The sequence below is a fragment of the Haliotis asinina genome, chromosome 8, assembly GCF_037392515.1.
Source record: "Haliotis asinina isolate JCU_RB_2024 chromosome 8, JCU_Hal_asi_v2, whole genome shotgun sequence".
Taxonomy (NCBI): Eukaryota; Metazoa; Mollusca; class Gastropoda; order Lepetellida; family Haliotidae; genus Haliotis; species Haliotis asinina.
In genome coordinates this window covers 49,121,396-49,146,021 of record NC_090287.1, presented here as the reverse complement: position 1 = coordinate 49,146,021, position 24,626 = coordinate 49,121,396, and the positions used below count along the sequence as shown (strand labels likewise).

Here is a 24,626-nt window from a genome sequence, read left to right as displayed (position 1 = left end):
ACTTACATTGTTGTTTTGCAATAGATATGAAGTAGCAAAAACTAATGATTATTTTCCTTTTCAAAACTCATGATATCCGCAATAGCTGCCCATGTGACCTGACAAATGATATCAAGCTCCTGAACCAGAAATATATTCCCTCGGTTTTTGCATTCCTTAGCAAGTGCTGGAAAGGTGTATATTGAAGACTGTTGAACAAACATGATCATAGTGAGACTAAACTAAGCCTAGTAAATAGAAAAATCAGTAACTGGCTGTAAAATAGCACAAATTAGACTGACTTTATCAATAACTTATTTCAGTATGTAAGTGAACAGTATCTTTTAATGTCACTAATTTGCATTGTGTCAACACAAACTGGAGTCAAATACTGGAGGTTCAAAGCAGCTGAGCATTGTATACACAATATTGTGACAAATTCTTGTTTTTATTATGAATTTAGGGATAATGTATGCTCTGTGGCTGTGCTTTACTCAAGGTCGCGCTATGGAAGGATTATGTAAATTGAATGTGTGTACTAATACATGGGTTTGAGTTGTACACAGCAGTATGCAGCATTGATTAATTCTGAGTTTTGTTTCAGTTCTGTGTATCAATCTTTGACATTTTATGAAAGGAAATTAATAAAACATGACATAGCAACACTACAGAGATATTCCATCGTATTGTCCACATCTTGTTGTGTAGTCAAGGTTAAAATATGGACAATGGGTTGACATCATGTCACATTTGTTTCCAGAATAAAACACTGTGATGTCATCAAAACAGACCAATTAGCACTCATGCCTGAATAGTCAAAATTACAATCACTCTGCCCTAGTGGGTAATATTGCATACAACTCAACATTTTCCAAGGATTAAAATATTTAGTGCAAGGTGTGGCACTTAGCAAAAGTTGAGTAGTGTATTTAAACCAAGAAATTAATCCATTAGTGCTTCCAGCCTGAAGTAAGAGCTGCAAGCTACAGTGATCCCATCAACTAGCTGACCAGTGATGACATTTAACATGACAGACCCATGTGTCAGACTCGGGTCAGATAGCCAACATGTCTAAGGCACCACTGTTTCCTGGATAGTCTTTCATCTTATGAAGTGTAGTGAGTTTTAATGCTGTTAGTCCTGGGTGTGTTTTCCAGTTCTTGCAGCACCATGTTTCACAACCTGTATCACTTTAGTGTTGACTTGCTCATTTAGTTGACATTCTGTGATATAACTATAGTTCTGTTCCATGCAGTGTGGAACCAAATTCACTCACTCACACACTTGTACTAGCGAAGTGATAAACACCTACCAGCCCATACAAAACTAACCATGCCCTTACATCCAGGGACTTCTCTTGGGGGTACCAGATGTCTTGAGGTGTGAGCTGGCTGCAGACCATCACAGGGGTTGGCTTATATACAAAACATACCATTTTGACACTCATTTTCAGAGTCAAGTTAAGAGGTCAGCTTATCTATGAGGTCGGCTTATCTACGGTGATATATACAGTATGTTAATGTAGTTTGCTGTTGCCCAAAACGAACTTAATAGTTAGTGGTGAATACCTTGATAAAGTTAATGGTAAATCCCTGGATAAAGTTAGTGGTGAGAGTTATGATTAAGTTATCAGTGAGCCCTTGATATTGATAGTGTCAGATGTTTAATGCTGTTAGTGATGAGTCACCTGATACAGTGATACTGTTAGCGGTGAGTCGTTTTGTAGGTAAAGTGGTACATTCCTTGATACTGCTAGTGTTTAATCTAATGGTACATTTAGTGGTGAGTCCATTGATACAGTCAGTGATGACTCCCTTGGTACACTTAGTGGTGAGTCTTTTGTGAGTTAGTGGTATGTCGCTTGATACTGCCAGTGTTAATCTAATGACACATTTGGTGGTGAGTCCATTGATACAGTCAGTGGTGAGTCCTTTAATAAAGTTATCATCATTGTTTATGTCATGAGTCCCTTAATAAAGTTAGTCCTTTCATGCAGTTAGTGGTGAGTCCCTTAATAAAGTTAGTCCTTTCATGCAGTTAGTGGTGAGTCCCTTAATAAAGTTAGTCCTTTCATGCAGTTAGTGGTGAGTCCCTTAATAAAGTTAGTCCTTTCATGCAGTTAGTGGTGAGTCCCTTAATAAAGTTAGTCCTTTCATGCAGTTAGTGGTGAGTCCCTTAATAAAGTTAGTCCTTTCATGCAGTTAGTGGTGAGTCCCTTAATAAAGTTAGTCCTTTCATGCAGTTAGTGGTGAGTCCCTTAATAAAGTTAGTCCTTTCATGCAGTTAGTGGTGAGTCCCTTAATAAAGTTAGTCCTTTCATGCAGTTAGTGGTGAGTCCCTTAATAAAGTTAGTCCTTTCATGCAGTTAGTGGTGAGTCCCTTAATAAAGTTAGTCCTTTCATGCAGTTAGTGGTGAGTCCCTTAATAAAGTTAGTCCTTTCATGCAGTTTGTGGTGAGTCCCTTCATACAATTAGTGGTGAGTAACTTGGTATACTCACGAATGACTCGCTTACTTTTTACTGTGTTTTTTAATGTTGGTGAATCCCTTGGTACATTTGGTGCCTCATCTCATGGTACACTTAGTGGTGAGTCCTTTGATTCCTTTGGTTCCTTTGTATATTTAGTAGTGAGTCCCTTGATACACTTAATAGTTATGAATCCTTTGGTTCCATTGTAAATTTAGTAGTGAGTCCATTGATACAATTAGTGGTGAGTCCCTTGAAACAGCTTGGAGTAATGCCTTTTATACAGTTAGAGACTTGCATCCCTTCGCTGTGATGATCACATTTTTGACACCTTCATATGCCGCATGTATTAAGCATCAATTGCCTGTTTGCTGATATGGAAATAGAAGTGACAAAACCTTTTCCAAGAGCTTAAGGAATTTCTGCTGGAATCGAGTCCACTTTTCGATACTGACTCTATCTAAAGTATGTGTTTATGAATCACTCATACATACCCACAGTCCCACCACAGGCACTGATCACAAACACATGCAAAGGCAAGTCAATTTGGTTCACCTAAAGTTAAAAGATGGGAACATGCAAAGCATGTGGAAGAACGGAAATACTGTCATTGTGGTGTTGTTTGTACTTGTAAGAGTGAAAAGATGTCATAGGTTATACTTTCATTTTTAGTGTTCAGTTTTCAAAAGATTAATGAACCTACTCACTGGCTGGAGTTTGGAACTGGAATTCAAATCATCATTGCTTTCTCAGGAAATAATAGTTTTTAGTGATTTATCAATTGAAATCACTTTCCATTAAGAACTTTCCATTAATTTGTTTGACAAATTTTATTTCAGATTATCATTATCCTTTTAATCAGTAGACTGTCACTGGGTTCATGGAATATAAAGCTCTGGAAGATGTGCATCATTAAGATGATGAGCTTCGTAAATATTTTAGCTCAAATAGTCCTGGTTCACTGATTTGTTATTGCAGGACATATTTGAACAATGAATTTTGTTTTGCGATGTTAGCACCTAATTCCTTCAGTTGATATTGGATTGTCCTTACTAATTAGAGGGAAATTCCTGTATGTTGGGCATCTTGAGGGACTGAGCACAAAGCAGAGGTACTGACCTGTAATTAGTGACTGATTATAGGCTTTTTGAGAGTTGATGAAGAGATGGGCGTTACTTGTTCAGTTCTGACAAGCCATATTGTTCCTGACTACGGGACAAACATTTGAAAATTACAATGTCATGTGTTGTTTGTATAGTTCTGCAAAATCTTGTGTGATTATTTTTCAGATGCCCCTAAACGTAGTGTTTTGTAGGTTTAACTTTATTTGTTTACAACATCACAGACAACACAACAATGATCCAGGTGACACAATTCTTCAAATATATTTCCATAACCAAGAGAATGTTGCATAGGCGGAATTACAGAACAACATCTTTATATATGGAGAGAGAAAAGGGATGGAATGTATTTTTGCCAGTATGATGTAAAGTGATTTAAATCCAACTGCGTCAGTGTGGCACCGGCTGCGACAAGATGGTCCAATGCAGGCATAAGGAAATTCAACCTAACACAGGTCTGATTTTACCAGTTAAGTGACAAAAAAGTTTCCTTCATTCTTCTGATGACATAGCCAATATGTATGACAAGACTTCGAAGGATATTTATACATCTTGGTCAACCTTGTTGGGTTGACATCCTTGTCAGCCATCATGAACAGACAGGGTATTTTCAGAAGTTCTTAGTGAGATAACTTAATTCTGTTTTTAGGTAGTGCTGTTCTTATTATTATAAAATTGTCATCTTCATTCTGCAGACTACGTCAATGGAACAGAGGATCGATTTGCATAGTCAGTTCAATTTGACAGTCTCTATGTTTGACTCAGTTTGAGCATGGCAGAATGCTATTCACAGCGAGAGGGAGTTCCCTTTCAAAGCAACACATAGTAATTTAAAACATGAATGCCTTAGGGCTCTTCATACTTGAATCTCTATTGCATGCAAAGATTCCATGCAATATTACAATGACACATTTATAGAAACCAAGTCACGAATGATTGTAACTTCACAATCATGATTCTGCTGATTTGTCGATATCAGCCGCTGACTTTTGAAATTGTTCCGTGCATACAACAACCTCATCACATACCAACTAGCAACTCTGAGCATGTATTTATCTGCTTCATAAGGATTGTAAAGAAGAAAAAAACTAACAAGATGGGACAAAATATTTGTTCTGAATGTAATTTATTTCGATTGTCAAAAAAATACAGGATACATTTTGAAGGGAGGAGCATGTTGTGGAAGAGAGCAAAGATACAACATAATGTTTGTGTATTTGGACTGAAAATAATACGTTGCATCAGCATTATCTGAGCCACGTAGCAACAAAACCAAGTTTGCACACATGCACGTTTTAACTACAACATTTAAGTTTGTTTAAAATGCATATTTTTTCATTACATTATTGTGTTACAAATGGAAAAAGCACCAAAACTAAAACAAGTAGTTTGTCGTACAATGACATAGTTACAATTTTTTATGTAGGTAAATTTTTCTCAAAGTCCATGCCATAAACCAAACTGAGTTTGAGTTTTTTACTCAACTGAGTTTTCTCAAATTTGAGGAAAAACTCAGACTTAAGTCTGAAAATAGACTTAAGTTTGTTCGAGAAATCGAGGTCAGATGGTGTTCTTGTAACACTTCATGGATGACAACTTCATTGTTATATGCTACAAACAAAAAGTATGGGAACACCCTGAAACTCGATAGTCATATACAAACTTAGTAGTGATGTGAGCATTCATACTCTAAAGTAGATGTAACTTTTTTGTGTTCTTAATGGTCACTTTAACAAAAAAATATTAGAACCTACAGTGAAGCATCAGATTCAATATTTGCTGAATTTCAGTGATGAAACATTGTCAAAAACAGTGAAAAACAAGGATGGTGAAACACACCAGCACCATGTTTGATTCAAACACTCAAACACAACAGACTAGTGCATAAGACGGACTTCCCGTGCAGCTTGTGGAAACATTTCCTTTAAAAGACGCTGCAGACACTATTCAAGCCTAACAACTTCTTCACCATGTCACAGCACAGACTGATAAGCACCTTCCACTTTTGACCTCACCACTTTTAAGTTTATATATGGCTATCAAAATTTAGGGTGTTCCCATCTCTTGTGTGTAGTATATTATGATGGGACTTTTCAACTGACCAGCAACAGCAAAGTACTACAGTACAGAACAGACTTATAGACATCTAACACTGATAAAGAATGATAATGCAAAGGCATGAAAGGGATTAACAACAACAACAACAACAACAACAACAACAACAACAACAACAACAACTGATATTGGTAAAAATACAGTAACAATAGGAGTAAGCCATCTATTCATGAGTCGGAACAAGATGTACAAGGCCGATAGGATTAGCTAGCAATGATGGCTGGACTTCTCTGCTCAGTTGTTTTTTGTCAGTTCATTGTTTCCAGATGGGATAAGGTATCCTTGATCTCCGTGTATTGAGGACTCCTCTTTGCAAAGTTTAACTGCTTCTGCCAGTTTTCTTTTCTTCAATCGTTGATTTTGAAATTTTTTTTTTTAATGATATTTCTAGATTTTCCCACCTAATTTTGTGGTAAGGCATTGGATGATGTTGTCTGAAATTAATGATTTTAAGTCTGATTTTAGAGTAGGTGTTGAGCATTTATGTGACGGTTTATGAGACAGGACATTTCACCTCCATAGACATCACCACAGTCACAGTTGATCTTGTAGACAACATTTTGGGGTTGTTTTTGTTTAGAGGTGTTCCTGCCTTTGATTTGCAATAGGGTTTTTAGTGGTGTAAAAACCTGGTGAAGTAGGTTTTGCATTCAATATATGAATGCATGTTGGTTTGAGTTAACCTGGTGGGTGAAGGCTAATTTTTAAGTAGCCTGCTGGTTAAAGCATTCTCTCGTCAAGATACAGGTTTAATTCCCCACATGGGCACAATGTGTGAAGCCCTTTCTGGTGTTCAGTTGTGATATTGCTGGAGTATTGCTGAAAGCTGCTTGGAAGTAAACACCCAAAGAGGGTGAAAGGTGATACTGCTAATTTTGTCGACAAGTAAAAATGTGTTAGATGTGTTGGATTAGGACAGTGTTTGTGCCTGTGTTGATTCAAAGTGTCTGCATTGGCGCAAGGAGTTGACTTTCTGCAGATACTGGTTTGGTTCTTTTTAGGTGGCATTAAGCAAGGTCTTTGGGCTGTTCATCTCTGTTTCTATGGTAAACTGGATATTGCAGGAGAATTGCTGGGTTAAGGTCTTGTTCAAGGATAAAGAGGACATATCTGTACCAACAGATAGGTTTGATGGTTGCTTGGTGTTTAAAAGAGGTCATGTAAATTTTTGTGAAGGGGGACAGACAGGAGCCCTTGGGCAGGCTGTGGATCTGCTCATAGTAGTTTGATCATCATATTTTTCAAGAAAAAACACACAAGATACTGATTTAATTGTTGAAGTTGTGACAACTATAAACAGTATAAACTTGTTTGACTGGTTCATTGTATCATCTTTTAACTTTGTTGGTGTTTTTTCATGCATTCAGTTTTGCATAAATTGTATTTGCATGAGAACACTTTCTGATATTACACTAAATATGTGAGAAGCAAAGCACCAATACTGAACAATTCGATCTTCTTGATATATTGAACCAGACAATGATTTTATTTTGAAACATATATTTTGAGATGATGTAGTTCACCTTAGCAAGATCCATTTGTGGATAAATAATGTGTGTGTCTTTGTGGACATTGAAGATAACAGGATTCCATTTGTTTGTTGACCCACATGTCTGTCAAGTCTTTTTTTTTTAGCAACAAAATTCAAATTATTCTAAAATAATTCTCTTCTAAAATCTTATTCTCCTCCCTTTGGTTTACATGAACAAGGTTTGTCACTGATTTGTTTTATAATTAAATCGTCCACCCAAGAGTTATCCATCCTTCCATGCAAGAGATGTGACTTTAAAACCCCAAAACATTTCTTTCCTTCCCTATATTCCAGTTTACATCTATTGAACACTATCTGATTTATGACTCGCTCCATGCAAACTTTGGTTCTGCATATTGGGTTGTGTTTTTAACTGATTTCATCAGTATTTCATTTACATCACAGCATGTGAGCTTGATGAGGAAAGCTTTGATACTATGCACTTTTGGGTATTTACCACTTTGATGAAACCAATGAACTTACGAAAAATGTCATATTTGCATTTTTGCTCTCTTTATATGCAGCCTTATGATCCAGAATCAATCAACATGCATGAATGACATATTTTTTAAGGTGAGCTACAGTACCCACATTCCTTGGAAAGGGCACCATGGCAGCTTATCAAGCCCCGTGCAACTGATTTAGCTTGTTAGTTGAAATACTAGATTCCATTGCTAGGTTAGACATTAGATTTCCATGCTAGGTGAGGTATTAAGTTTCCTTTCTGGCATGAAGAATTATCACTTTATCCATGCACTGTGTAAGAAGCAATCCCAGACAAACAGACATTTTAAACTGGCAATTTCATGCTATTAAAGTTTGTTCTTGGTAATATCTTGTGTTTCCAAAACCCAATTGAAATCTAGAATTTCTTTGAATGCAATATATACTTTTTTAAAAAGGAAGCACAACAGATGGAGTGATTCTGTTACCACAATCTCCCCAAGGCGTATTGCCAGGAAAGGGTTTTTCTTGTTACTATATGCAAACTGGGTTGTTCCAACTAGAGGCATCAGTCCCATGTCTTCTAATTGAATTCATCACCTACTTGCAACATTGACAGATTCTGTAACCAATGGCAGTATTTGATCACAGCCTTCAAAAATGGCTTGAAAGGACAATTGGAAAATACGTCATCAAAAAGTGTATTAACTTTACCCAAATAGCTGGTAAATACATGTCAGTCAGTAAATCAAAATAGACTCAAGGTCATCTGATGGGTACAAATTTGGGCAGATTGACTTATACCTGGTAATTTGCATTTAGGGAAAATGTTTGAAACAGATAAGCCTTCAGGGTTATGAAGAATGCTTTGATACCAAAAGAAAATTACTGTTTGACCTAATAAACCTTTGTTCATTCCTAGTGCTAGGGTCTTTTCTTCCCTTACAGTTTTGATATCAGACACTGCACATTGGTGATGGGAGTACAGCTCACCAGGATGACTTTCACATATCCCTCAATTCACATTCCTATAGGTTCAGATATATTTATGGCAATAAAGTTAGTGTTGTAATGTGTAAATATACTTCATTACCAAAGGACATGGTGGGCAAGCTAGCTAGAGTGCCAGACTGGTGATCAAGTGAGGTTTAGATGTTGGGATTAAGGTACACCAGGGAAAAAATACCAGTGCCTTGAGCAAGTTGGATGGATATGTGCACTATGTAAATATCCTATGAAAATAAAGTTCTTGGTTGGTTCAACTAGGTCTCCAAAATGTTCTTAGTGGGTTCGACTAGGCATATGACAAGCTCTTGGTGTTTTCAAGTGGGCATTTTGGGGGGGAAGTACCATTTCCTGTTTAAGCTGCATGTAGAAGGGAAAAGGGCCCTGAGCTGATGAGGAGCCTAACCAGTCTGACTGCCATAATCACCCAAATCCTCTCTGCTGCATTTTCATTTTAATCTGTAAAACATAGTAATAAAAGAAATTACAGTCTTCTGTTGACTGAAACACTGAAATAATGTATAGATACACTCATGATGTAAAACAAACATGCTCAAGACATCGTTTAGAATCTTCTTACAAAAATTCAAAACTTTCAGGCATCTTTCAGAATCTTTATGCAATTTTCAGAATAATCTCACAAAAGATGAAGAATGTTGAAACTTATGAAGCTTTATGAAACTCTGAAGTATTGTTTTTGTCAGAAACCCCAGAGTAAAAAGTTAATATCACTACAACAGACTTCAGATTTCATTGCTGCCTAATGTACTCTTATGGTTCTTAAATGTTCTTTACACTACAGTCATAGATATTTTCAAGCAGTTTGTCATGCATTATACTCAATCTTTAATTTTTATCAAGGAATTTCACTTCTGCAAAGTCTGCACTACAAATGTGTTCATTTGTCATTGTGTTCAAGCTGTTTGTCTGCCAACCCCATTATTACCATTGTACCATTGTACCATTGTGTCCATGTATCATTCATCAGACATCTGTCAGTTGTTATATCAGGTCCTCCAGCCATTCTGTCAGTCAAGGATTTATCTGTCATTTCTTTTCCATCTACCTATCATTTCATCTTGCCTTCTGCCTACTAATGCTATTTCCTGTTAAGGTCTTAATTTCCAAACAAGTTTTGTCTTGCAGTTTCCATGGAATCAAATAAACCAACATGTACAACAGAAGTTCCAAATCCAAGACAAATGTCTTTTCCACAAACATCACTTGAAATGATGCCAGTTGATAATATGATTCCTCAGTAATTATTGCTGTGTTTCTATGGAAACATGAGATCTAACATATGAAAGATGTAATGGTACCTACCTTCCCACAAGAGAACTTTTTGCAGAATCAGATTTCAAATGTTCATGAATTATGGAATTCCACATGGTTTCGTCAAAGTCCATCACAGAGGATATTGAATTTGAAGACATAGAGAAGAGCTAAACATGATATGGTAAGTTCACTCATGTTACACTGAGTTGGATCCAATAAAAGTTTGATCAGTATTCTAGTTACACCATGACTTTCCAGTTTCTGTGGCAGGAAAGGCTGAAGTGATGTCAGACGTTCAGCACGTGGGTGAAAACAATAAACACCGATATTGTGCTGCCAACATTGTGCTTTCACATCAAGATGTCATCCTCAGCCCATGCTGAAAACACTTAATTGGGAAAAAAGGTCCTTCCATTCTTCTTTGTTATGCGTTATATTTGGGGTTACACTTGATTATTAAACTACAGATTCTAGTACTTTAAGGGTACAGTGCCATCAGGGATTTGAAACCACACCCTGTGGAAGTAGCTGATTTTGTGTGATGACAATTAAGAGCCCGACTGTTAGAGTGTGGGTTCAAATCCTGGATTGGACTCTGCCCCAAGAGTACTAGAATCTGTACTTTTACCAAGAAAGTGTAATCCCAAAATAACGTATTAATAACTTTAATTAATTAATTAATAACTTTCTAACTAGCATTGTGTAATCATTCCATTTTTCTTGTTATCAGTTTCTTAAATTCTGTCAGAAGAAAAATTGATTTGTTTCAGATAAGCGTCTGTCCAAAATTCCTTTCTGTATTCTTTTTGTGTTTAATATGGTAACATGTGTCCTTAACATATGTAGATGGCCACCACAGCATCTGATGAAAGTATTTCACAAACAATTGTCATATATCAAGCAATTAGACTCGTGTTGCAAGATGCACTATATTTAGAGATGCACTCTTCATGGAACATTAGAAAGGGCATTGCTGTAAATGAAGACTTTGAACAGTATGTATCTTGTTTCTCTTTGTGGTAATGTGAACCCGCTTCCTTTCTTCTGAAACAGAAGCAATGACATACATGTATGGGCTGACTAGTATTACATGATTCCTGCTGAAGAATTATCAGCATCAAATGTCCAGAAGCTAAGACAGAGATGCCCGAGCAATCACCTCAGTCAGTGTCAGAATAGCCATAAATGTCAGCATCAGCGCAATGAACTTTGGTTTTAGTGAAGTCCATCTGTCGTGAAATTGTTGGCAATGATGGGTACATGTGGGGGTGGGTAGATGTCGGGGGTGGTTTAGAAGAGATAATGATTATATTCTTACATATGCTTCTATGACTGAAGACCTTGGTGGGAGTAAAGATCACAGTGTCTTCTGGCATGACACTGCTATGTCATTAGAGACTTATTGTCACTGGTCACTTACTGTATCAGGAATAGGCTAGAATATATTGCACAGAGATCTTTTACAGAGATTTTTAGCTTAGGAAGTGGTTTAGTTGCAAATAAGGTGTCAGCCCTTTATGAATGGTTGCATCAAATTAACAAATCAGTGAGACATGCATTACATACAAAAATGGACAAATACTACAATGTTTTATGAATAGGTGACATGGTCATGGTGTTTGTATGATTATCATGAGTGAGGAATAACAATGCTGGAAATTTTGCTTGGCTGTTTTTTGCGCAAATACTAATTGTGTTGAATGTTGCAAAAACATGGTTGGGTGTTTCAGTGATATATGATTAGCTTCTCCTTTCAGAGAATAGTATTGTTTGTCTCTCAGAAATTACCGACCAAATATCCCAGACCCATGGGGTTACAGGTCTCAGTAGGGGTTCATTTCTTTAAGAGTTTCATACCAGATAGCAGTTTGTTGGTTCATGGCAACCACCACAGTTCTCTGCTTTGATATTGCTTGAATATTGCTAAAACTGGCGTAAAACTAAACTCACTCACTCACTCAACCCAACCACCATATCTTTGACCTGTAATAGTGTTACCCACAAAACTTTAACATTGGCAGAGTTTGCATTAGTAGCTTAAGGTTTCTTAGATGTTAAAATAATGTGATGCAGAATATCAAATTGTGACATGTAGCAAATATTAAGCTGTTTCTAAACAACCATGGACCATACAGTGGTATGCCTACATCTATGGTCCAACATACTACAATTCACTGTTGAGAGTAGCTATACCTTGGGGATGAACAAAACATCAACAATTTGAATCACTTTGGATTTTATTCCACATTACATTATCATGCTGTGATATACATGAAACAGCTCAAAGCTGTGTTAAACTCAACTCACTCATTGGGTGACATTAGGTTACACAACTACATCAATCACAAACCTTCATAATACAATCTTTCATGAAAGGTGAGCTCCAGTGTCCCCATTAATTCATATTCCTGTTCGGTTGATCATTCTTGTCAAACTGCCTACTCACCAAACTGCCTACACAATGCAAGAAAAAGCAGCAAATGTCTTCAATATGCATTAAACTTGGTTGGTTTAAGATAAGCAAGTATTTAAATGTCACAACCATGGAGATGCATGGCTTGCACATGTCAAGAGCTGGTCTGTACCTGTGTCAAGTAAAGAAACCAGTGAACAGATTAAACATGGATGTCACTGCAAGAACTACATCAAGCTTATACGTAAAGCTTGCAGTAGACGCTGTCATCATACTTTAATTCCAGTGTCAGGTCAGAAATGTATTGGAATGTATGTTTTATATATATGTCATAAAATGAATACACTTGGCAATCCAAAGAAAAATAAAATGCTGTTTCAAATATCATCCTGTCAAAATATGGGAAGTATGGCAGGAGATCACAACATGATATTCCATCTCTCTCAGATGTGATCCTGCATTACTCAAATAGTCAGTGGTTATAAAAAAATGGTAGCCATTTTACTGACATTAAAAGTTATTCAGATATTCAGGGTTTTAGAGCCAGTGTTCAAGACTCAATAAAAAGTCAGTGCTACAATGCCAAAGAGCTTTGTTTCAAGAACAAAGTAACAAAAGTTTATAGCAATGAAATTTGGTTTTAATGGCATATTTCGGAGCCAGTAGTTCTAATTTACAGAATGACATGACATGATGCCAGAAAACCATGTTTCAGTGTTACTTAAGACAGAGACCATCCACTGTTACTGAAGAACAGAACATTGTTAGAAAAGAACAAGGCAAAACCTATTATAGAAGAACATGATCAAACTTTGTTATAAAAGAACAAAACCGTACCAAACCCAGTTATAGAAGAACATGTACCAAACCTTGTTACAGAAGAACATGGCCAAACCCTTTCACAAAGGAAAGTCACAAAGGTCCCTGTAACAGATCTTTAGGAAAGTGACAAAACTTTCTTACTGAGAAACATGACCTTTAAAAAGTAAAGTGACAAAGCCGTGCTATAGAGGATGAAATAGGATATTTAGCCTACAATCCTAGGAGTGAGTCCATGCTGTTGGAATGTATGGAGCACAAAAATCCACCTATGGTCAAGAGACCTTCTTTTCTTAGTGTTTTGTTCAGAGTCTGGATTTTCTCTGAGTTGTGTGACAATTTTAAATTTTAAATTCTTCTTGCCATGGTGTTCAGAATTAAAATGAAGGGTGACTGGTTTGTCATGCCTGTGAGTAATATCAGCATAGTGTTCTGTTAATCTTATTTTGAAACACCTTTTCATTTCACCAACATATTGTTTCTTGCAGCATTTGCAAGTAAGAAGGTATACTACATTCCGAGATTGGAAAGTGTAGCTTCTTTATTGAAGACCTTTTTAGTGACAGAGTTTGTGGACCTGTCAGTAGGTGTAAGTAAGTTGCAGATTTTGCACTTGTCCTTGTCACACGTGGTTGACAATTTTGCCACTGATATGTGGTATTTGTCTGGGATGCGTTACATTGGCTCTGACCAAGTCATCCTCGAGGGTTTTATTTCTATGGTAAGCAACAGTGTGTGGTGAGGTAAAGTGGCTTGACAAATGTCTGAACCACTTAGTAGGTGCCAGCATTATTTGAAAATGGTATTGAGTTTGATGTTCATGGGATTATAATCACTAACTAGAATCCATCTATGGGTTTTGTTTGGTTCTTTTCTGTTGGTGATAACAGAGGGTTTCTGTTTTCTATGTCAGACCTGTTTTTGTTTTGCTGTAAGTTTCCTTGGATAGCCTCGTTTGAGGATAGTTAATGAGTTTGAGACTGTGTCTCTCATATTCCTCTGGTTTTGAACAGACGTGTTTAAATCAAAGGAATTGGCTAAAGGGGGTTTTCAGTTTGATATGTCTAGGGTGTCATGAAGTATACAACAAGTGAGCGTGCATGTCAGTGGGTTTGCAATGTAGGGTAAATTCCAGTTTTTGGAGTTCTTTATTGAATGATACCCATGTGTCTGGGAACAACTTTGTCACTAGAGTATTCACCTTACATTAAATAGTCAGATGTGAACTATTGAGGCATTTGAGGAGCAGCTCTACGCGTTGTTGTCCTAGTGTCCGTACTATGTAAATATCAATGAACCTTACATAGATGTAGGGTTTGTTTGGTGTCGGTGGGATCCTAATTTGGATTTCCATGAGGGGATTAAATCTCCTTGGAGAATGGTATCCAGAAAATTTGTATGCATTCTAAGGGGGTATGCTATAGAGTTGGCATTTCTCAGGTCCCTATAGCTGGCATAAGGGAGACTGGTAGTTTAACCGCTTTTGACTCAGTGGCTCCTTTTGGGGTGGATGGATCGAACTCAAAAGTGAGTCATTTCTTTTCACCTCCAGTGGATCTGGTGAACCTGTATCTTGGTGTTAGTACTTGAAAACGAGAAAATGTGATTGATGTTACCACAGTGGACATCTTGCTCATGTAGTAGAGAAGGGAAAATGAGAAAAAAACTCCAAACTGGAGAGTCAGCATCCCTGGTTATCGGAGTGGTAAACAGGGAAAGAGAACACTGCTAATGAGGAGGGTAAGCTATATAATTTAAATGGAACTCGTAGTGAGTGTAGTGTTCTACACCACTTTTGGCAATATTCCAGCAGTATTTCATGACAGGGGACATCAGAAATGGACATGACCTGCCAACATTTTACCACAGACCTACCCCAACGCCCTGTTACAGATAAAATGAACCAAACCCTGTTTGACACAAATGACACTGAACCATGTTGTAGAAAATATGACATAATAAAAGAGGCAAATAGAGGGACCTGTAACAGGGGAAAGTCACCTGGCCATGCATCAGACAAAATGATGTAGTCATATTTCAGTGGCAAGTGTTCCAGTACAAAGGGCACCACCTACCTGTAATGATAGAAGTAAGGAATCAGTATTAGTCATTGTCTCATCAGAGTTAGTTGATCAGGGTTTTCCAGGTAAAAGTAGTAGAGTTATTTTCAAGAACTTTGCCTGTGAGTGATTCACTTGAATGAACAGAACGTTGGAAGTGGTGTGAAGTAAAACATTCGATGTATAATTGTAAGCAGTTGCATTAAAGAGAAGTAATTTATGAATCCGATTCTGCTCCATGTTGCCTTTTCATAATCCCCACAGTAACTGTAAGGAGTATCTTCCACCCTTGAATCCAATTTTTATACCTGATGCCATGTGAGTGTGCATGAGTGTGTGTACGACTCCTTGATGCTGTGAAGCCTAAACCTGTAAATTAAACTTATGAAACCAGAACCAGTATTACTGTGTTTCAAGCTGGTCTATCAATAGTAACATATGACGATGATTCCTGGAGAATGTGTGCTGACATTTTTTACAATGTTATAAGTCCTCTTTGATCAAACTTTGTGAAACAAAACATTTCCATATTCTTTTGATTCCATGTTCAATTCTCCTCATGGGCACATTGTATGAAGTGAATTTCTGGTATACCTTGCCATGATATTGATGGACTATTGCTCAAACGGTGTAACACCTGAAGACTCACTGAATACCCATAAACAGACAAGAGAATTCTGATCCCTATATGTTCAAAACATAGATGACTGTTCCTGAACGTAATGCTGTTGTTTTTGTGACCTTTCTAGAGATATACGACAAAATGAGATGTATGGTAGTGTCACAGCATTTCTTGAGGAAACAAGGCCTCCAAAATTGTTTCTTATCATGATAATTTCTCTTTAGTATTCTGACCAGAAAATAACTGCCAGTTTCATTGCCACGCCTCCTCATTCACTCTTCTCCTGCCCGTGCCTTTGTCTCAAACCTCCCCAACTCCCTCAAATTTCCTCCAAACATTCATGATGAATGGGTGCTCCCCTTTATTTACATTCCGAAGCTAATGAATAGAGCTATAAACTCAATGACATTATGAAACCAGTGTTATTTCAAATCAGCACAAGAAAAGAACAGGGCTGATTGAAACTTTGTGATGACAACCAGGTTGTATGATAGTGATTATATTTCCTTTATGTTAGAGAGTTCATTTCATGACAAACACCAATTAACTACTATCAAAGTTTAGGACGCTTGCACTCACGACATGATACAAACTCTTACTTGCATCCTAGAAAACCTCGTTTAATCTTCTTCATCGTTTTCTCATTCTTGAGTGAACGTAGGATGGCACATATAACTTCAAAAAGCATCTGTGTTCTTGTGTTAAAAGAACTCCTCAAAGACCTGCCATGTTGTGATTGAAAACCATTCAGCTGACTCAGACAGTGCTGTTTCTTGGATACAGTGGCTGACTGTGAACATGATCTAACTGAAACATTAAAGTAAAACTTCCAAGGAAACACCATGGCATTAAAAGCAAGGTATGTTTTTTTTAATTGAACACATCAGTGTCAATATGGCGTATATTAATAAGATGGTTCAGTCCTAATACTCTCCGTTTCCTCAACAACAGACAGAATGGCTGGGAATAGTGAAATGAAAAAGGAGCTGATGAGGTCAATCTGTCTTTGATTTCTTAGAAACATATCCCCCATATTGTCACCTAGCCAATTACAGGCAAGCGTCAGCATGTTGGGAAATGGGAGAGGATTACATCGTTAATACTGTCAAAATACATCAATACCATGGATGTTACAGCGTTGTGCACAGGAGACAAATGAAATCCATCCATGTCTTAATTGCTAAAGATTCAAACCGAACTTAGGGAAGCATAATTTCCGCTGGCTGGATTTGAGCAGCTTATTTCTCAGTCAGTGGACAGTTGAAGGATTTGCTGCCTGTTTGAAAGGATAACCATATCCATTCTGCATCATGGACAGCGATTTGGAAGCCTAGCATGATGACAGTTACATAATCGTTGTCCAGACATGTATATCTACAGACAGACACAACACAACTTTTTTCTTTCTAAGCTGACTACCTGCAGGTGATGTGAGGTGTTTTAGGAGCCTTTGAGTCGCATATTAGTGTCAGTCCTTGGGCCATTCATGGTGTCATGGACATTCAAGAATGTATTTTTGGAATGTGAGACAAACATGCAGGATAAACTATGTATTTGAAGAAACATTGTTATGAGGGTTATTCAGAGAATTTGATTCGTAATGACAAGCATCCTGTTTGGTTCTCTGGAATTACAAAGAAAGAATTATGATAGCAGTTTTGTTTGATCACTTGCCTTTTGTTTGATCAATTGCAGCTGTGGACAAAACAAAGGTTTGTCTGAAATGGGGCTGTTTATCTTATAGACCCAAGCTGGAGTTACACCATCCCTTCAGCTGTCAGGAATTGTTGACAAATCTCGCCATAAATTAAAATGACATATATAGTACGATTAAATATAGTACAAAGTATCATTTTACTTTGAATGTTTTTGGACATCCATGCCTTCATTGGTACCTGATCATGTCATTTTGCTGGTTTATCTGTGTGTGTAATGTACAAATTGGTGGTTAGCGCATTTGCTCAACACCTGAAGATCTGGACCCAGTTCCCAACATGGCTACAATATGGGAAGTCCGTTTCTTGTTAACCCAACACAAACACACCCAATGATTTTGCTGGAAGATTAAAAATGTGTAAACCTATACCCTCTTCTTCTTATTATTATTATAGGATATTTATATAGCACATATATCCAGTATTTGTTTCCCTTGATCATTGGATGTCCATCTTAACATCATATTATCAATTTCAACTCCCTGGGAAGTATGTAACTTTTGCTGCTACTAGGTGCAATAAGTGGTATTGTTACTCTCCCATTCTACCAAGGTACCCACATGACAGCTGGGTGGAATGGGACACAGAGTCACAGTACTCTGTCCAAATTTACTGCATTGTGCTGTACCTGCACAACTAGGTTATTGCACATATTCATGTAGCCATCATCTGGCCATATACCAACAGATTTGTGTGTTCTTTTAAGTTCACAGGGCTGTGTACTGTACACAAGGGGTTGTGACAAGACGGAAAGAGTCTGGACACAAAGCTGATGCCAAGGTTTTTACATCGGGTCACAGGTGGACTCAATCCCGACATTTCAACCTCCCAGCATCGCTAGCTGGCGCTTTAGCCAGGTAGTCCACCATGCCCTTTGTAATTAAAAATAACATTGACTTGCATCATCCTTCATGTAATAGCACTGAGAGTATTGGGTTTTATGTGGACTGTTATAATTAAAATATATTTCTTTTTGTTATACTGAATCCTCTTACATCTGTGAAGTAAAAGCCATTAATTCAGCTTGCCAGTACAAACCTGAATGCCTGTAGTACTGAAATACTTCAGCATATGAAGTCATTCTTGAAATAAACTGTTTCGTATAGTAATAGCACATCAACTCAGTTTCAGTACATTATCTCCTTGTTTCTTACACCGAGATACAGTGCCATCAGATCTTCAATACAAGCTGACATTAAAATATCTGTGTTATCTATACATTTACATACCTTCATTGTGCTGACATTTACGTCTTTACATGCTGTATACATTTACATATGTGAATGGTAGTAACACACTGCACAGTGTTTATGTGCTGATTCGTTGTTGAGAACATGATTAACGGTAAGGCAAGACAGGCAGTCATTAGGATCAGATGGTCAGCCCAGGGGCCAGTTCGGTGGTCAGTTTTTATGTTAGTGTCTGTGAACTTTGTAGGATACATCTGTACTGTCTGTTCTGGGGGAAATCACAATACAAAATCTCTTGATCAGTCTGCATGTTATAGTGACCTTACTTAATTAGAAGGTGACTTCTGCCTATTGGTATGTTACGAAAAGACAGGTTATTCTAATGATAAGCATCATGTGTAATTCTATACCAGCTTGACAATTATATGTGCACCTTTGTTGCTCTTTGATAGAGGTGGGACCATTCTAAAGGACTGGATGACCTAAAGTCTTTTGATGTGGTTTGTGGAATGTGAATGGTCCATTATTCATGATTCACAACATATTAAGGGAGTGCCTGTCATCTTCCTTGACTTCCATTAATCTTTACTGCACAACTCTTATCTGAAATACTATGTTGAAACCCAAACTTATATCCTCATGATCACTATACAAATTTGGGCGGTGGGGTAGCCCAGTGGTTAAAGTATTTGCTCAATCAACCAAAGAACTGGCTTCACTTTCCAACATAGGTACAAGATGTGAAGCCCATTTCTGATTTCTGGTGACCCCTCCTGTGATATTGCAGAAATATTGCTGAAAAGAAATATAAAAATAAACTCAATGACAGAATCTTCTGACAGTTTCTCAAAACATGATCAAAACCTACCATGCTTCTTTCATTTTCTAATTAAATCATGTAAGAGTAAAAACTGAAATATTTGCAGGCAACATATTCAATATTTATGTATATTTATTCAATATAACATGTATTGTAAATTTTGATGAAATATTTGTACCTTTGGGACGTCAAATGAACAGTTCATTAATGAGCCAAGATGAGCTCAGGTGATATAATATTCAAAACAAACCTTTAAGAGAACATGCTATAAAAAATCTGAAAATAACTATTGTTGTCTTTGAAAACCCTTTTTGCAGAAAATATAGTTTGTTTGGCCAATGGAATGGTGTTTGTTTTGCTATATTACATCTGACAGATGGAAACAGCAGCATGGTGTTTTGAATCAAATACGATGTAAGCACTGATTTTATCCTATTAATGTTTGTTCCTCAGTTCATTCCACTAGTCAGCCATGTTTTATCGTCTTTCCTTCATAGAGTCTCTTGAGAAATGTGTTTCATTATGGCCATACAAAAATTAATCTGGGTAATTTTCACAATTTCCGAAGAGCTTTATATTCAGGAAGGTAGGTCTTGGTGTCTTATATAACCACATTGCAGACTACAGCGAACAATTCTTGCCGTTCCCCCAGGGTATATAGCATTAAGCATCTACAACGCACCATCTTCGGATAAAAAAGCAATCATTCCTGTTCCTTTAAACCTTTTAGCAAGCCTTTTCTTCTGAAATTGTTCCCCTAGTGTTATGTGATAGGCATTACCAGTGTATCACGGCAGATCTCTGCTTGCAAATGGACCACCAGCACCAGCGGACTGAGAAATTGGTCTGAAGTGATCTCAAAATAGCCATTTGTACAAAATTTGTCTGCCTCAGACTTTCTAGCAAACAGATTTAGAAAATATTATTTAAAGTATATTTATCTCAAGGCGGCAGTTTGCTGGTCTGTTTGGTTACTGAGATGGAAATCATTAAAAAGCAGTGTTTAGGTACAATGGCAGATGTTTGTTTGTTGGGTATTAGCCTGTTAAAATGTGCCAGTGATTGGCAGTCTAAAGTTCGAAATGTTTTACTGACCTTATTGAAAAGGTGGTTTGTGTCAGGAAAGGTATATGAGGAAATATCTGTCAGATTTCCCTCTATTTAAGTCAGCTTATGCTGCGTGAATACTGGGTAACGATTGGTATTAAGTCTAGAGTGGCGCTTTACCAGTCTGGAGCAGTGATGTTGGTATTTGTCCGAGTTGGACAGTGTCTGTACCTAGGGTACAGTGTACACAGATGTTCAAGACCTTGGTTGCTGTGTAAATTGGTGTTCTACTGGAGGCTTCCCTGTACATCTGTTAACAGATTTCATCATTACATACATGTCAGTGTTTGCTGGATGATGCACGGCTTAGTTGTCTTATATGCCAAATTCTCTGTTCAGGATAGCCCTCCTTGTCCTTGGGTTTGAACCCCAGATGTTGTTTCTTAGTTTGGCTCCACCATACCAATGCATTCACACCAGAGTTTAAAACATGTTAGACATACACTTATGGCAGTGCTCACAAATATGGGTAATGTGATGTCATATAAAGCTAACCAATGCATTCACACCAGAGTTTAAAACATGTTAGACATACACTTATGGCAGTGCTCCCAAATATGGGTAATATGATGTCATATAAAGCTAACACCAGGTGTTTTAACTAAAGTATAGTTTCATAGAGGTGTCACACAGTGCTTGAATAAAAGGATGCATACATACAAAAATATTTGTATGTGAGTAACAGATACAAATAAAAATCACATGGAGATATATGAAATATTTCCTGTATCTAGTGAGATGTCATATCTATATCTTATCCTTTGATGTGAAAAATGTGATATCTCAGTTCGATGATGAATGGTGACTTGGTATAATAGTGCATTTATTTGCCAGTGACGTGGAATATAATTTGATTTATGCTGATTAATGCCATTTCTTACAGTTAAATAAGGTTTTTGAAGAGTTACCAGAGTGTTTAGAGGTCACCAAGTCTCAATATAATGGTATTTAGAATTAAAGAATTAAACAAGACTCGTATGTGCCCATCGAGTTAACACTTACAGAGGGTGTCACATGCTGTGATATTGCTGGAATATTGCTGAGTGTTTCACTCAGTGAAAGAGAAAGTCATTTGAAGTTTTCATGTTGAAAACAACAACCTTCCAATCTCCTAAAACTACTGCCATTATTATTCAGTAGGTTTTCTGGTCTCAGAAGGATGATCATGATCTTTAGGCAGCTTTTGGCAAACGTTTCTTCATGTTTCAACCAGGTAGAAAACACCTGAAATTTAAAATATTATCACTGACAATCAAATTGTGTCATGTGCAAATGTTTATGTACCAATATTATTTCTTACACATAAAATTACTCAGCCACCTTTAAATGTATGAAACGGAACTTTGCAGCTCCATGTATATTTGTATCTTTTATACTATCTTTGGCTGTAGCTTGTGGTGGAAAAAAACATAACATTTTTTATCAACATTTTTGTAATTCCTGGGAGATTGACAGGACTGCTATTTCTTTAAATGTTAATTAACAAATTTCAAGTTTTTGCTTACTTTGTTCAGGAAATTGAAAATCGTAAAAAAAAAATATTTTCAATTAAGGCGTGTAACTTCAGGTTTTTACATCCTTGACTTCAAATTTGATGTGAGTTAAATGTAGAAATGAACTCAATTGCTTTGATCTGTTTGTCAAACATTTCTTCATTTTTCCCATAACTTGACAAGGATGTGTCATACTGTTTTGTTACTTCATGCAAGATTGAGATAGAAATTAGATAGTTCACTTGTGTATGAGGTTAAGTGAAGGTCATCCAGGTAGTTAATTATGTGAGTGAGACGCAGCAGCCATTGAAACACAACTTCTTCTACCTTATCCTCACAAGATGTAATTACAGCCATTTTAATACAATAACATGTTTGATTAAGGCTTTTAATTACAATCATAAGTCATGCAAATATAACCTGAAATGTTTTTAGCTTAATATTTTGTCAATATTCTCGAAGGAAATTGTGAGGTTCAGATGTTAGTGCAAAATCAGTAATATGTGAGGGTGTAAGATTATGTATATATATTTTTAAATGAATTATAATTATCCGAACAACCTTGTTCTTTTATTTCAAATTTTGCCTTCAATCCTAACTCTTTGTAGTGGCCATAAAATCTAAAAGAGGTTAACCCCTTCAACAAACACCACATCCTGCTCCTCCATGTTGACCAAGAACAGTCATGAAACAAATTAAAAATTTGCTACTTGAAACTTCTGATAGTGATGAAAACAGTTGTTCACTTACCTCATTTCTCATGAGATTGTCTATATTGAAATATGCCTATATATGCTGTTACAATAGATGCATATATTGTGATGTTTGTTGACATGGTTACTGCATGCAGCATTTTAGTTATTCTATCTAGCTTTAGTCAAAGATTCAATAGAGGGCAGTGTGGGGCTGCTTGCTATTTATGGACTTGTGTGGAAATTTCTAAGCCTCTCCTGGAACATTTCACTGTATCTTGAAGCAGAGAGTTGAATAAAGTTTGTGAACCTTTGATCTATATATCTGGCATGATACCTGTCATGAAGATCAGCAGTTGTGTGAAGATCATTTTTCACCATGGCAGCTCAGCCTCAGCCTATTCTATAAGCTTGATCATTGTTGCAGCAAGGTGAATAATACCTTCAGTGTCGTTATTGCTATAATCACTGCTTTGATATAATGTTAATGTGTAGTTTAGTGCCAATCAATTTTGAATTGCCATTTTAATACCTTTGTACTGATTTGTAAACTTGTAATTTTTTATTGTAAGAGTCACCCGTCTTTGTTTTTGTTGGTTCTGTTGAGGACTGATTTCCGAATAACTTACATCTGCAACTTGGAATTAACATTTAACAACATATATCAACATGCATCACTTGCAAATAATGAAATATTTTTGTCCCCTGCCAAATGTTTAACGCGAAGCAGAGGATATAGTTTTAGGCTTCATTAGAATATCTTGAAAACATTAGTTGACTACATTCTTTTCATATCTGATACCAAGGTTCATCACAGTTTAAGAAAGGTCCCAGTCAGGTTTAATGACCTTGACCTTCATTTCAAGGTCACAAGGGGACTTAAATGTTTTACCCTTTCCAGCGAGATATCTCAAGAACTCTTAACTGGATTTTCTTCATATTCAAGACCAAGCTTTATCTTTGGAAGATGTGGGGCCAAGTTGATTTAGGTGACCTTCATGTAATTTTCAAGGTCACAGTGACATTTTGAAGATGTTAGCCTGCATGGTAGCTCTCTGAAGAACTGTTGACTGGATATACATCATATTCAAGATAAATGTTTTATCTATTGAAGGTGCTGCGCCCAGTTGATTTTGGTGACCTTCACGTACTTTTCACGGTTATAGTGACACTTCGAAGATTTCAGCATGTTATTCTTGTAAGTTAAATACCTTAAGAACCATTCACTGGATATGTTTTTTCATATTTGACGCCAAGCTTCAACCAGTGAAGGCACATCACCCAGTTATCTTTAGTGACTTTCACATAAATCTTCATGGTCACAGCGATACTTTGAAGAGATTTCAGTGTGTTAAACCTTAACTGTCAGCAAGATTTTGCAAGAACAGTTTACTGGATTTTCTTCATAGACTTTCAAGACTTCCTTTGATAGTTTTTTAAGAAGCAATTTCTTTAGTACTACTTTTCCATATTTCATACACTGTGACATTTATGTCAAGGTGAAAGTCAGTCTCGAAAATATTTGTGTGTTTGAACAACTACAGAGCAAGATATCAAGAGAGGTTGGCTGGTCATGTTTTTGTTGACATTGAACCTAATCTTTTATACTGTCATTACTTTTGATTTCATAATTTTCAGTGAGCGATTATACACATTCTATATCCAGCCAACATTGGTTAAGAACAAAGAAGCCTTGCAGGTTTGGACACTAAGAGACATGGCTAATCAGAAAAGCTTGATCCAAATCAGACTTGAAAAA

At 36.8% G+C, this 24,626-nt stretch overlaps 1 protein-coding gene across 1 annotated transcript in view; it reads left to right on the top strand.

Moving 5' to 3' along the window:
- LOC137294324 (UDP-GalNAc:beta-1,3-N-acetylgalactosaminyltransferase 2-like) overlaps positions 1 to 24,626 on the top strand; it is a 552,386-nt gene that overhangs the window by 315,943 nt on the left and 211,817 nt on the right. The window lies entirely within an intron of this gene.